Genomic DNA, 15,413 nt, shown 5'->3' with positions numbered 1-15,413 from the left:
GGAGGGGGAACACTTGCATAACACCGAGGTGGCTGTGAAAAAAATCCGAACAAATATGAAGTTTTGGGAGAAGCTGCCGCTGGCGATGATGGGACGGGGGGCGATGCTCAAAATGGTGGTCCTGCCCAGGCTGTTACATTTCTTCAGTAATATACCATACTTGATACCCAAAAAGTTTTTTGTCAAACTAAACAGCATGTGCAGGGACTTCCTCTGGCATGGCACTCGCAATAGAGTGGCGCTATGGAAGCTACAGAACTTCCATGATAGAGGGGGCATTAAGCTGCCGAATTGTGAGGCCTATTATGTAGCTAGTCAGTTGCAATATTTAACCAAATGGCTCTCTGATGAAGTAACTCCTGAATCTAGGCTGTTTGGGCAGGACTGCACCCTGTTTTACCTAAATGAGATTACCTGGGTGCCTAGACTCGAAATTAAAGAACGCCCGGTTATGCTGTTGCTTGGGTGGAAGATGTGGCACAGAGTATGCCAACTGATGGAGAACCCGTGCCCGTGTTCCCCACAGGTTCTGCTAGTCGCCTTAGCTGGGAGAGACAACCAACTCAGAATGATAATTAGGACCTATTGGGAATTGGTTGGGCTGGTCACGTTGGGAGATGTATGGCAAGAAGGGATTATCAAAGATTTTGAAGAACTGGGAGAAGAGACAGGTTTGCATAGAGGCCAATATGTCACGTATCTTAGGCTAGTGCAGACTATTCGTAAAACCTGGCCAGAGACTGTACTGGCGGAGGAGCCAGACGTCGTAATGGGAACAATATATGACATATCAGAAGGAGGGCACGAGATCTCTAGACTGTACGAGATGGTGATGACCCGAGTGGGGGAAGGATTTGACTCATTTGAGGTTGGACTGGGAAGCGGAGGTGGGGGCACAGATGACCGATGGAATGTGGGAACGGGCTATAGGATACCACAAGAAGGTCTCCAGAAACGCCAGATTGCAGCAGATAAAGTTATACATAACGCATAGAGCCTATATGACCCCGAAGAGAATATCTAAGTTTGTAAACGCAGAAAGACAAGCATGCCCAAAATGCGATGAAGAAGATGCTGATATGACACACATGTTCTGTTCTTGCCCAGTGATTGAAGCCTTTTGGAGGGAAGTGGCACAGAAACTAGCGGATAAAGGGGTCACGCTCAACATAGATACGGCTTGAGCCTGCCTATTGGTAGGGTTTCCCAGACCACGGAATACTAAACATCTTGGGAAACTGAGGGACCTGGCATGTGTGCTTGCTAAAAGAAGGATTGCCATGGGCTGGAAGCAGAGCCACAAGCCACGGGTTGAGGTATGGTGGCGGGACTTGCAAAGATGGGCGGAGGCTGAAACGGTGGTGTGGCAGGAGGCATGTAGCAAGTGCTGGGAAGAAGAAGTGGGTAACCTGATGGCTTGGAGATTGTTAATAACAGGACTGTTTGGCACAGTAATGGATTCTGCAGCTTCGGAAGGAAGCGATACCCAGCCACACGCAGCGGATACAGAACGAGAAACGCAAACAAGCTCTTGAGGGAGGGGGGATTTGAGGAGCAGTAACGTGTGTTAATTGATGTTCACGAGTCTGTTGTAAATAATGCTGCAAGTTTGGTTTGTATTGTTTATTTGTTTTCAAAATAAAAATTAAAAAAAACAAAAAAAAAAATGGGAATTCTGCTGAGTGGGTCAATGTAGCCCACAATGGCCGTGGCGTGCAGAGTTCTGTGACATAAGTTAGACAGCCTGGTAACTAGGTAATTGTTTATGTGGCCCCTATGACCCTATTGTGGCTGAACTGAACCAACCCTGTTGTATTGAGGTATCAGCAGACCCACTGGTTGGCATGGAAACTGGTAACACTTGAGCCATAAAATGGCCTGTGTGCCAGAAGTGCATTAAATCATTTTCTGGATCTCGAGTTGCTGCCAAAGAGTTCCTTCTTCCTCATGCTCTCATGGCAACCTGCCATCAAGAGCAGGCCACAAAATGTTGCAGGGTGTGCCTGGCCACTGCTCATTTCTGCCTCTGTGCAAGTTTTCCCTCCACTCTCCTGCCCATGTGATTTCTCCTCTGATGCATCTCAGAAAACTGGCATACGTGAGGAGGAATTTAGAATTTTGTTAACCAAGCTCTGTCAAGCAATTAGTGAAATGAAACATTTAAGGAAGAACATCCCTAGCCCCACATCCCACTGCTGACTCTGTTCAAATGAGTACATATGTCATGCAGTTTGCAGACATTTTACAGTTAGGGTAGATGTTATGACAAATTAAATGAGCTGAAAGCATCTGTATGCATTATATGCTTGGATGGGTTTCAAGCCTGAATTACTATCACAGACATATTTCAAGTATGCAATTTTGTGGTCATTATCATATTTCTAAATGGTCTTTGATTGTATGCACATCTCTGAGTTGATACAACAGCTCAGGCACGTCCACCCCTTCTACTAGTTATGCTGCAGCTTGGTCCTGTGTTGGCAGAGGCACATGGATCACTCTGATTATTTTCAGCTATCTCTCTGTCTGCTATCTCACCTCATCCCACACCACCATCCCTCACACCACCACAACTCCATACCACCAGTGCACTCTACTCTATAACACTCCACAGCACCACAACCACATACCATCATTTCATCACTGCACCACTCTATCACACCCTCACATAACCACTCCCCCACACTCCAGACCACTACACCATCACTAAATCCCATTGCCACTCCAAACACTCACTCCAGAACCACTCCACCAGATTCCACCACCCACTCAGCCACACCAAACCACCACACCAACATACCATTTCACACCACCAAACCATCCAACCACCACTCCACATCCCAACTCCAGACCGTAACTTCAAATCAAGATACCACCATTCCATACACATCACCCCATCATTCCACACCACCATTCCACACCCCAACTCCAAACACCTAATCCAACACCTCACTTCAGTCCACCACTTCCAACCCCTTCACTCCACATTACTAAACCACTCAGCCAATATACACCACCACTGCTCACCTCCACAGTACTCCACATTACCACTAGACACCACCACTCCACCACACCACTCTGCCATCCAACCCCATTCCACCCCACCACTCAACTTTACCCCATTACACCAATACAGTTATTACCTCCACTCTCAAGGCTCTACTCTAACCTGTCCCACTCCTACCCTATTCCACAATTCTACCACCAGCCCCCACTCTTTCCTTACCCCGACACTATCCCTACCTCTGTACCAGTCCATCTCTGACACACTCCATTCTACCTATTCGCCCCACTCTACACCTGTCTATGAACCATGCCACAACAAACTCTACCTACACCAATACTTATTCAACCCTCTAACAACACCCATCCACCCTTCCTCACCCCTCTATACTTTCACCCACCCTTTATCACAGCACCCACTCTTCCTCAGCCCACTACCCCTTACCCACCCAGCATTCCCCACCCCTCTGCCCCCACCCACTTTACCTCACTTTTTCCCTACCGTGCACACCCTCACCCCTTCTACCCTATGTGCCCGCCCTCACCCTTCTCTACCCCACCCAACCTTCCTCACCCTAATTTACCCAAGCCACTTTCCACTACTGTGTCTTCAACTACCCACCAACTATTCCACACCTCTCTTCCCCTACCCACCCTTCCTTATCCCTCCCTAACACCACCCACCCGTCCTTACCCCTCTCTACTGCCAACCACCCTTCACCAACCGTCTACCACCCATACCACCCCTTACTACCTCACCTCCCTTCCCACCGTTCTATTCCTACCCACACTTCCTCACCCCTCTTTACTCCCATCCTATCTCACTCCTCTAATTCATAACCCACTCCGCCCCATGCACTCCCACCTCACCCTCTTTATCCCAACCCACCTCTACCTTTGATCACTCTAACTACCCAACAAACTCCACTCACACCTCCCCTAGCTAACCTCACCTCTGCCTACCCTAAACAGCCCACCCACATTAGCTCGTCTCTGCCTACCCTCACTAATCCTAGCTCGTCCATGTCCCCCCATGCTCATCCCGCTTACTGCCTTACAGCTTACCTAACCTCTGCTGCCTTACACCTTAGCTGAACCCTACACCCACCATCCAGATCACACATAAAATAACCATGCTTATCTTAATCTGTCCAAACTTAGCGTTTGTTGGCATGTAACATTAGAATACACAGTTGCGAAAACATTTTTTTTATTATGTCTATTTCTAACATTATACACCTGCAATCACAAATTTTCAGACAATTTCATTGCTTATGTATATGTAAATGTTGCTTAGGTAGAGACATGAGGCAAGAGAATACGTGTTTCCATTATTTTTTATTGTTGCCTTGGTATTCTTGCTGAAAACACTGCAAGCTTTGAAATCATGTTTTCTCTAATTCGTCATATATATTAATCTGACAACTCCTTTGAATGTCCCAAATATTTCTGGTGATTTAGAGCTATGAAACAATATTCAGGTAAATTAGAAAAAGTGGTAAGAACCCATGAAAGTATTCAGATTTCACTTTTAGGTTTGTGATAGCGGGCGAACCCCTCTTTGAAACGTTCACCTAAGCCTTAGAATTTTATTAGACCAAAGAAAATGTAAACACATATAAACAATAGGCAGCAAAGTTCACGTAAAGCTGTAAACGGTTTCTATTCTCATGAATTTTCAAAAAGTCATCTAATTCTGTATTTTATTTTATTTTATTGTTTAAAGCGCAGATCTAGCTCGAGAGAAACAGAGTGCGGTAGAGAGTGTAGGTAGTCGACATTTAGGCTGGCATCATTTAGCAGCAGTGCAGTACTGTGAGGTATGTGCATCATTATGTGCATCGATTGCAATTAGCCCTAGGTCAGGGTTTGTTGAAAGAGCCATGTTTTGAGAGATTTACGAAATTAGAGAATTGTTGGGGCATTCCGAGCCGACAACGGGATTGAATTCCAGAAGGTGGGTGTATGAAAAGAGAAGAATTGTTTGCGGGTCCTCTCTTTGTGGATGAGTTGTGATTCAAACCAAATGTAGTCTCGAACAGTATCATGGCTTAGAGCGGAAGCCAATGTAGTTTGCATGGAATGGGGTTAATTCAGTCAAATTCCGGGAGGCGGGAGGTGGGGGAAGGGAAGTGATGTGGGAGGGCGGGGCTTGGGCAGTTCCTCTTAACCTTTAATAAAGATAGATGTGTACGCAGCAGCTCTGTGTGCCGTGTCTTCATTATGACATCATAGCTAAACGAAGAGCCCTACGAGAGGCCATAACACTGGTGACGAGGCGGCAGTGGAGCAGACGAAACCCACGGAGGAAGCCTCAGTGAGTCGATCGGCTGTCCGGAGAAGCCCCACACGAACGCACACAAGGCCGTGTCTCCCGGCGCAGGAGCGCAGGCACCATTCAACCATCTCCCAAGGCTTGTGAGGGCGGAACACGTCCCGGGCTGCGGCGGTGCACTGGAACGTTTGCCCCATGTTTCAAGGATCCTTCACAAACCTGGGCCACGACAGTGAATAAAGGACGTACATCACGCTTGCCCAACGTTCCAAGGATCATCCAGAAAACCGGGCTGCAATGGTGATTAAAAGACAAACGTCCAGGGCCCGAAGGCCACGCTTGCAAAGGTGAGAGGGGCCACATGGAGAAGGATGGTGCTCGTGCCTAAAATGGTGGACATCTCAAAAATGTGCTGAGGGCACGCGACACAAGCCCTACACCACACGGTGCTCTTGCATCCCAGGCGGCCGTGAGGGTCGCACATGGGCAACAGAAACCATAGGTGGGCACCGGGTTACATGATGTCCGATCAGGATAGAGGCCAAGCCGTGCAGGCACAGGTTCAAGGGCCACCAGCACAAGGGCAACAGGTACAGGACCAGGTTCCCTACAGGCTGCCGGACACCCTGGCAGCGCAGATGCCAGGTACTTTTGACGTAACATACACAAGCAACATGGGTCCCAGGTGGACCCGTTGGATAAGAGATTTTGAACTATATATGGGGGCCATGGGGCCCATAGCAGATGAAAGACAAAATGCCTTCTCAAATTGGCGGTAGGACCGGCCACACGCGACATCATCGACGAGATGCCCACCGACTCAATCGACTCCATTCAAGACCTCAAGGACACGTTGGCAGCATATTTTACCCCATACACAAACATGCACTACAAGCGCCACCTAGTCCATAGCACCAAGCAGACCAAAGGGGAGACAATGGACACATATGTAATGAGGCTACGAACAAAGTTGAAGCACTGTGACTTTGCCAATTACTCTAACACGGAAGCCTTGAGATCACAAATCATTGTGGGTTGTGAATCACAAACCTTCAGACAAAAGTTACTGCAAAAGTCTCGCACCCTAGATGAGATTCTGGCATTGGCCCGGGCTGAAAGATCTGTTGACTCTCTGGAAAGCTTCAACACCTCCACGTTGTTTCTCATTGACACTGGAGCCACAGTAAATGTGGTGAGCAAATGAGTTTTCACAGAGCTCCCTCAAAGGCCAGAATTAAGCCCAGCAACAGTTGACATTTATGCGTATGGATCCAAGGCACCCCTCAAAAGCCTTGGAAAATTTGAAGGTTTGTGCCGCTACAAAGGTCACGAAAAGTAGAGACCCATACACGTCCTAGCCACAGAAACAGAAAGTGGCTGTGTCCTCAGCTTCAAGGCGGCCATCGACATTGGGCTCATACACATACTATACAACATCATGGTCCACAAGTACATCGACCCACTCAAAATGATCAACAATCTATATCCCAGCCTATTCAAGGGGATTGCAAGACTGAAAAATAGACAGGTGAAACTACACATAGATGACTCAATACGCCCCATAGCCCAACACTACAGAGGCATCCCAATCAACATTTAAAAAAAAGTTGGAAGATGAGCTACATAAACTGCTGGAACAGGACATAATAGAGCCCGCCACGGGACCCACAACCTGGGTATCACTGATAGTACCTGTCCCCAAAAAGGGGTCTGAGGGCATCCGGCTATGTGTTGACATGAGGCGACCCAACCAGGCCATACTACGAGAAAGGCACATGCCCCCACGCGTAAGAGACATGATCCACCCATTGAATGGGGCCAAGGTGTTCTCCAAATTGGACTTAAAGAAAGGGTACTATCAGCTTGTGCTGAGCCCTGAAAGCAGAAAAATCACGACGTTTGTCATGCATTTTAGATTATTCCACTACAAAATGCTAAACTTCGGTGTGTCCTCATTGCCAGAAAGATTTCAAGCTGAAGAATGTAACGTGATTAAGCATATTCTGAACTGCCTCAATTATAGCGATGATATCCTGCTATTTGGAACGGATGTCCACAGGCACAAAGAAGCCCTCTCAAAACGAGTGCAAAACATTGGAAGCTGCTAACCTCACGCTAAATCCTGACAAATGTGAATTCAGAAAAAGCACATTGTGGTTCTTTGGACAAATTTTCTCAGAGTGCGGCATGACACCCAACCCAGAAAAGGTTGCAGGGTTAAATGAAACGACGCCTCCCGCCAACGTGTCGGAACTGAGGTACTTTCTGGGCCTAGCCAGCTACTGTACACGTTAAATTAAAGACTTTGCCACAGTGAGTGAACCGTTGAGAGCGCTGACCAAGCAGGACGGCACTTTCAATTGGACCGGCAAATGTCAAAAGGCATTTGAAATCATCTGTGAACGGGTCGAAAAGGCTGATAACATGTCATACTATGATCCAAACCGCAAGACTGAACTAACAATAGACGCAAACCCAGTGGGGCCTGGAGCCATTCTGGCTCAGGTGCACCCAAATGACATGTCTCAAACCCACATTGTTGCGTATGCCAGCAAAAGCCTCTCCCCCGCCTAGCAGGCAGACTCAAGCAGAAAAGGAGGGTCTGGCAGTGGTGTGGGCGTGATTAAGCATATTCCAAACTGCCTCAATAATAGCGATGATATCCTGGTATTTGGAATGGATGTCTACAGGCACAACTAAGCCCTCTCAAAGGTGTGCGAAGCATTGGAAGCTGCAAACCTCACGCTAAATCGAGACAAATGTGAATTCAGAAAAAGCACATCACGGTTCTTCTGACACATTTTCTCAGAGTGTGGCATGACACCCGACCCAAAAAAGGTTGCAGCATTAAATGAAACGACGCGTCCCGCCAACTTGTCGGCACTAAGCTCCTTTCTGGGCCTCGCCAACTACTGCACACATTATTTTAAAGACTTTGCCACAGTGACTGAACCATTGAGAGCGCTGACAAAGCAGGACACCATTTTCAATTGGACCGACAAATGTCAAAAGGCATTTGAAATCATCCGTGAACACGTCTCAAAGGCTGCTAACATGTCATACTATGATCCAAACCGCAAGACTGAACCAACAGGAGACGCAAGCCAAGTGAGCCTTGGAACCATTCTGGACCCAAATGACACGTCTCAAACCCACATTGTTGCATATGCCAGCAGATGCCTCTCCCCACTGAGCAAGCATACTCTCAAGCAGAAAAGGAGGATATGGCAGTGGTGTGGGCAGGTGAACACTTCCACCTCTTCATATAAGGCAAACCTTTTTGAGTGGTGACTGACCACCAAGCCCTGCTGTTTCTGTACGGAAACCCACAGGCAAAGATGCCACCCCGTATCGCAAGACGGGGGTTAAGACTACAGGACTACTCCTTTGAGATCACACATCGTCCAGGAAAAGGCGAGAACCCTGTTGATTTTCTCTGCAGACACCCAAGAACAGGGTGTGTCCCAGAACCGTCCATGGCAGATAGATATCTTCGGTATCTCACTCATCAAGCTGCGCCAGAGGGGATGGATACCGAGCTGATAGCCTGTGAAGTGGAAAATGACATAGCCTGTCAGATCATGTTTGAACGACTACGTTTGGGCCTCTGGTGGAGAGCCAAAGAGAGATGAAGGGCAGTGGGTGGTGCCATACGATCAGAAGTAGAGTGATTATTACATGTCAAAGATGAGCTGGTGCTATCAGATGATCACATACTACTAAAGGATTGGAAATTGCTGATTCCCACCTCATTACGGAAAAAGATCATTGAACTTGCACACAAGAACCATCGAGGAGTGGTATCCACCAAACGCATACGATGCCAGAAAGTCTCTTAGGAGGCACTAGGATCATGCCCTATCTGCAGCCTCATCACCCCTAATAGGCACCTAGAACCACTAAACATGTCAGCACTTCCGGAAAGAGTGTGGGAGGCCATTGCCGCCGACTTCTTTAGTCACATTGAAAGTTGGAAGTATGTGCTAGCAATCATGGACGAATACCCCAGGTACCCAGAAGTGCAGCTGGTCTCCTCAACAGCAGCCCAGCATGTAATACCAGTATTGGATCACATCTTTACTGCATATGGGATCCCCAAGGTGCTAAAGACTGACAGTGGACCCTCGTTTAATGGACACCACTTCATGCAGTTCGCAGAATCGGAAATCACTTCCTTGTGTCCTCAAGCAAACGGCATGATTGAGAGATTCATGGCCAACTTGAAGAGAGCATTACACATTGCCAAGCTCACTGGGCAACCATATGAGCAAGTACTGCATCAGCTTTTGCGGGACTACAGACGCACCCGCATAGCACCACTGGGAAAACCCCAGCCGTAATAATGTTCGGAAGGGACATCAATACATAGATACCCCAAACCAAGGCAGTGGACAGTCGACACGACATAGACAGAGTAATGAGAGAGCGCAGTGATGCAGCAAAGGAACGTATGAAAGCCTATGCAGATGAAGCAGAGGAGCACGACAACCCCAGATGGAAGTGGGAGATGTGGTGGCCGTGAAACAGCCACAGACACATAAACACACCTCTTGCTTTCACAAAGAGCCTTGCTCATCACTGCAAAGAAGGGACCCATGGTCACCGCCCAAGGATCCAGAGGTTCCACCACTCGCAACTAATCTCACTTTAAAAGAATCCCCTCATTAGGGTCCCGATGGCTAAGTGGAAGAGTGGTTGTCCCGATTGACTATACATCAAATGATTCTTATCAAGGCGATCAAGAAGACTCTGGCAGATCAGACCCAGAGGACCAGGTGGACGACAGAGTCAGGAGCAGCTCTCCCAAACAGAGTGGCTCGTGGCCACACAGAGCTCGAAACAAGCCTCGCCGCCTCATCTAGGAGATGGCCTAGTTATTTATGGTTGGACATTAACCTGTTGTGATGACCACGCAACTGTTTAAAATGGGGGTAGATGTCATGTTGACATGTGTTCCGGGGTAAAGGGAGGCGGGAAGTGGGGAAAGGGAAGTGACATTGGAGGGCGGGGCTTGGGCAGTTAACCTTTAATAAAGATAGATGTGTAAGCAGCAGCGCCGTGTGCCGTGTCTTCATTATGGTGTCATAGCTAAACGAAGAAGCCTACGAGAGGCCATAACATTCATGAAGGGTTAGCTATCATTTAGGTTTTGGTTGTGTTCTCTCATTGTTTATGGAAAAGTACATTGTATGGGCAAGCAGTGGTGGACATTGTTGAAAGTGCATTTGGAATGCCACATTCTACTCATGCCTGATGGTTACCCATGTAGCCTGATCAGCTCCTTGGTTGCAACATCATCATCCAATCTGTTTGATGATATAAACATTTATAGGCAGGAGTTCCACAATTTGGTGCAGGTACAAGACGGATATTGTTTGCAGTACCATTTTGCCACCACGTGTTTCAGGCTGTTAATGCACATTATAAATACTGCATATGTTAGTGATCATTACAAGCATAATGACTGGTGGTGTTGCACCATGTCAGTAGTTGTGTCTTATTCAGTAGTTAGTGTACGTGTACTTATCATGACATTGTATTACGTGTAAACCTGCCAAGTCTTTAGAGTGGAACCTCCTTTTTCGAATTTAACCTGTGTTAGCGGAATGATAACACCAACAGAACGGCCAGTGAACGGCAGCCGCGACGCGAGATGCGCCCGTCATTATGTCGGCCAAGCTGACAGAAGTGCCAGCCAGCCACAGCGACGCTGAGGCTGGCGGCACTTCTGTCAGTTAGTGTAACTCCCTCTGATGACCCCTCATCAGGGTCATCAGAGGAAGTTACTGTCCCTTTGTTTTCCCTCCCCAGGTCACTGACCCCCGCGGGCTCCGTGATCTAATATGCAGATTAAATCACGGAGCCTGCGGGTTCGCAGAGGGTGAAAGAAGCCTCGGGCTCAGTGATCTATGTGCTCTGAGCAGATAGATCACAGAGCCCGAGGTGCCTTTCTCCAGCGGCAAAGCTTTATAAAAGATGCCTTGAACTGTGTACGTTTCAAGCCATCTTTTATAAAGGTAGAAATATTTCTATGTTTATAAAAGACGGCTTGAAACGTGCACAATTCAAGGCATCTTTTATAAAGCTTTGTCGACGGACAAAGCCACCTTGCGGTTTGTTTTGTCCGTCATCAATGCTTTATAAAAGATGCCTTGAATTGTTTACGTGTCAAGCCATCTTTTAGAAAGATAGAAACATGTTACAAATATCTATGTTTATAAAAGGTGGCTTGAAACGTACACAAACCATAGTAAGGTAAGCACATAACTTGTGCATAACATAAGTGCATAACTTACTATGGTTTGTGCACTTTTCAAGCCACCTTTTATAAACATAGAAATATGTAACATTGCTATGTTTATAAAATATGGCTTGAAAAGTACACACACCACAGTAGTACGCATACAAACATATAAATGCTCACATACATTTATATATTTGTTTGCGCACCTTACTATGATTTGTGCACTTTTAGGCCACGCCCACAATGAAAGCCACGCCCCCAAACGAGGGCCCCCCCTCAATTTCTTACCCCACTTAAAGCACTGAGAACGCCTTTAGTTGTAGACAAACACATCAGGCAAACACATTATCAAATTGTATTCGTTAACCAGGTGGTTGAATATTACCCATGAAAAGCTGATATTTCTACTTGAGTTGCAGGATGTTTTGGTATACAGTCTTTATACTGAAAATGTTATGTAGACATACACATATAACAAACCTTTTATAATGAAATACATAAAGAAAATTTGTGTTGGGTGGGGTAAATAATTACATATAGTTGGGAAACGGTCGGGGTGGGTTTTTAGGGGTGGGAAACAGGTGTTTGGGGGGACACTCCCAAAACAATAAAAATGTGTTATGTTTTTCATTATATAAGATTCGGTATATGTGCATTCTACATAAAATGTGTCGTTATAAAGACATGCAAGCAATGTTTTTCTTCAGCAACTGATGAGTAACATGGACTAGGTCAAAACCCAGGCAACTTGCAGATAAATTGCTGCTCAGCAAGAGGGAAGATAATTGCAGAGAAAAGGATGATACATCTCACCTAACAAAGCATGTAATTCCCAATGAAAACATGCGAAGAGAAAACAAAACATATGACACTCATTGCAAAGAGATTGACCCAATAGCCAGACTAAATAAAAGTGCAAGTCTGGAAGATTCATGCTTCTAACAATTCAGCAGTTTAGGAGTGGATAAGGAAGGCATCCGGCCAAAGCACCATTTGTTATCTTGGATGCCCTTTTCTCCCTTCCTTGCTGCATATAATGAGTTGTGCCTCTAGCAGCTGGAGTGTTGGCACAGCCTATAATCCCAAACTGAATACGTTATTTGAATCAACGCTGCAGTAGTGTGAAGTACACGTTTTAAAACTTGCACAATATACTCACATCTGAAGTGTAGCAACACATGTTGCGTATGTAGAGGACACCCGATTTCCCACAGCTCTATTTAAAGCATCAGAAAGACGCAGGGACACTTTGTTTCACATTGTGAGCGTTCATTGAATAGAAATCAATTAACATAGACAAAGGGCCATATTTATTTAACTGTTCTGCTCACAGGCAGACCGACCAGCTATATATGTGCAAAGTGCCTTCCTGTGCACTGTTGCAAGAGAGAGATTTTTGAATAATGGGTTAAAATGGTGCATTATACAGCACACGTTCTGTGAACCATTGGATAAAAAGCCAGGCAATTTGCAATTGGTTTTGTAGGGTAACTCCAATCCAAACATGCAATAGGTTCAAGTCACCAACAGTGCACAGGAGCATTTGCCAACACATTTGCCCCCAATATATCCATGTATAAAAACATGTTCACACTGACGGCGCACCCATATACTCCATAATTCCCATAAAGGAACATACACATGTTTGCTTTGCACATAATGCCATTAAAAATACTATTAAAAACATGTTCATTTTGGTTCTGCAAATATATGGCACTATCCACATGTAAGATAATATCCTGTCGGCTTTGCATTTAAAAATTCTATGCCACAATAAGAACATATTTCCAAAGTGGCTGCACAATGTAGGCAGTCTATACACCTAATAGCAAATATCTTAGCTTTATCCTTGATGCCCAGTCAAAAATGCCATACCACAGTAAGAAATAGCTAGACTGGCTGTGCCAAAATGCCAGTCTAGTCATGTACCGGCCCTGCCCAAACACATACACACACACATTCACACAGCATTCACTCACTCATTTGTGCACAGCATTCACTCACTCATTCACACGTGCACCCATACATGATACACTCACTCATTCACACACACTTACATTTTATAATATATAAAATTTAAAAAAAATCTCACCTGCCCACATTTGGGATAAATGCAAGAAGAAGGTGACAGACTCAAGTGGTTTTTATCACCGTTTTCTGTTTAATAATCTTTATTAAGATTATAAGAAGTGAGTACAATACATATTAATAACATTGCAGAAATACATGAAGAAAAACCATAGTCACACTATTATCCAGGGGAGTATGAATATGGAAACGTAAAACTAGTAATTAGATGACTAATGAAATGAGTAGGGCCACAAGAATAGCTGCTTAGGGAGGTTAAACAGTAATGAGATATGCAATGGAGTTGAAGATCATGTATACAGACTTACAGGGGGGCAGACAAAGTACAGGCACAAGAAGAAAGGAAAGGGGGAGGGAAGAGGTACCTATAGCAGTATGATATTTGAGACTTTTTAAATATATGACAATGGGAAAATCTGATGAATAAAAGGAATCTGGCATTACTCAAAAGGAAAGCAAGAAAAGCCAATGCAAGTGCCCAGGAGCCATGTGACGATGCATTAAAACAGTCTAAATAACGAATAAAAACAGCCCATTTGGCATTATATTTAGGCAGAGTCTCTAGGCAGGTGGCCATACATAATTCAATTCTTTGTACATGACATGACAGATGTTATTCCACCATCCCATGGTGGATAGGATGCACAAGTCCTTCCTGTTGGTGGTAATGAGCTTCAGAGCAAGGGCGATGAAACGATCATAAAGCTTGGCAGATGCATTCAATTCAATGTTAGTGACCGCCAGACTCCCCAAAACAATATTCAAAAAAGAAAGTGGGACATCAACAGTAAAAATGGTTTGATGGATTTCCAAATATCTTGCCAGAACTTAAATACATATGGACAGTTAAAAAGAATGTGTTTATAAAAGGCTGCGGCACCACCGCACGACCAGCATTTATCATCATCATCTTTCTTGGATTTGGATAGTTTCAAGGGAGTAATAAGTGCTCTGCGACTGAAGAATAATAGATGCTGTGTTATGTTGGCCGATGCTGATATGCCCCTGATCCTGGCATATAATAGAGACCATGTGTGGTTGTCAAGAGCACAACCCAAGTAATTTTCCCACAGCAAGCGTACAGGCCAGACAGCTATTTCAGAGGTCTGAACATTGTACAATTTTGAGGCCTTGACATCGGAAACCATGGTGAGCTGTAATAGTCTAGAGGCATCAGGTGAGAGGATGATAATCGAGAAATGATGCAGTGCGTCTAAGAATGAATTAACCAAATTGTCATAAAAGTTGAAGTCTGAGACAGGTATGGAGAAAAGATGTTTCAGTTGTTCGGAGCGAATAGAGGGGCCGTTAACAATTTGCTGAATAAATCTGATACCTTTATTTAACCAGGATTTGCGATGTAGAGTTCTGTTATTAATAGTAATATTTTTATTATGCCAAAGTTACAGGGAGAGGTACTTGGAGTAGGTTTTAGAATGAGGGAAAAGAAACGATATAAAGGCAGAGATAGAGGCCTTAATGTGGTCAGCAAGAGACATAGAAGAGTAGCTAAATACATATATGAGGTCAGCTACATCAAATGGATATACCAGATGTTTTTCTAACAAACACCAAGAAGAAATGTCTGAGGAATCAGGGGGAGCAAACCAATAGGGGGAATGTTTGAGGAGAAATGCTGAGTAGTAAGATTTGAAGTCTGGGAACCGGACCCCTCCCGTGTCATACGGGGCTTTTAACTTGGCAACCACAATCCTCTTGCACTTACCAGGACCCCACAGGAAATTAGTATAAGACAATGGGGACAGCATCATCTTAATGGTGTCAAGTAGACCCCACCAGGAG

This window comes from Ambystoma mexicanum, chromosome 4q (genome assembly GCF_040938575.1).
Source record: "Ambystoma mexicanum isolate Mex_15411 chromosome 4q, UKY_AmexF1_1, whole genome shotgun sequence".
In the NCBI taxonomy this organism is placed as follows: domain Eukaryota; kingdom Metazoa; phylum Chordata; class Amphibia; order Caudata; family Ambystomatidae; genus Ambystoma; species Ambystoma mexicanum.
This window is presented reverse-complemented; position numbering follows the sequence as displayed.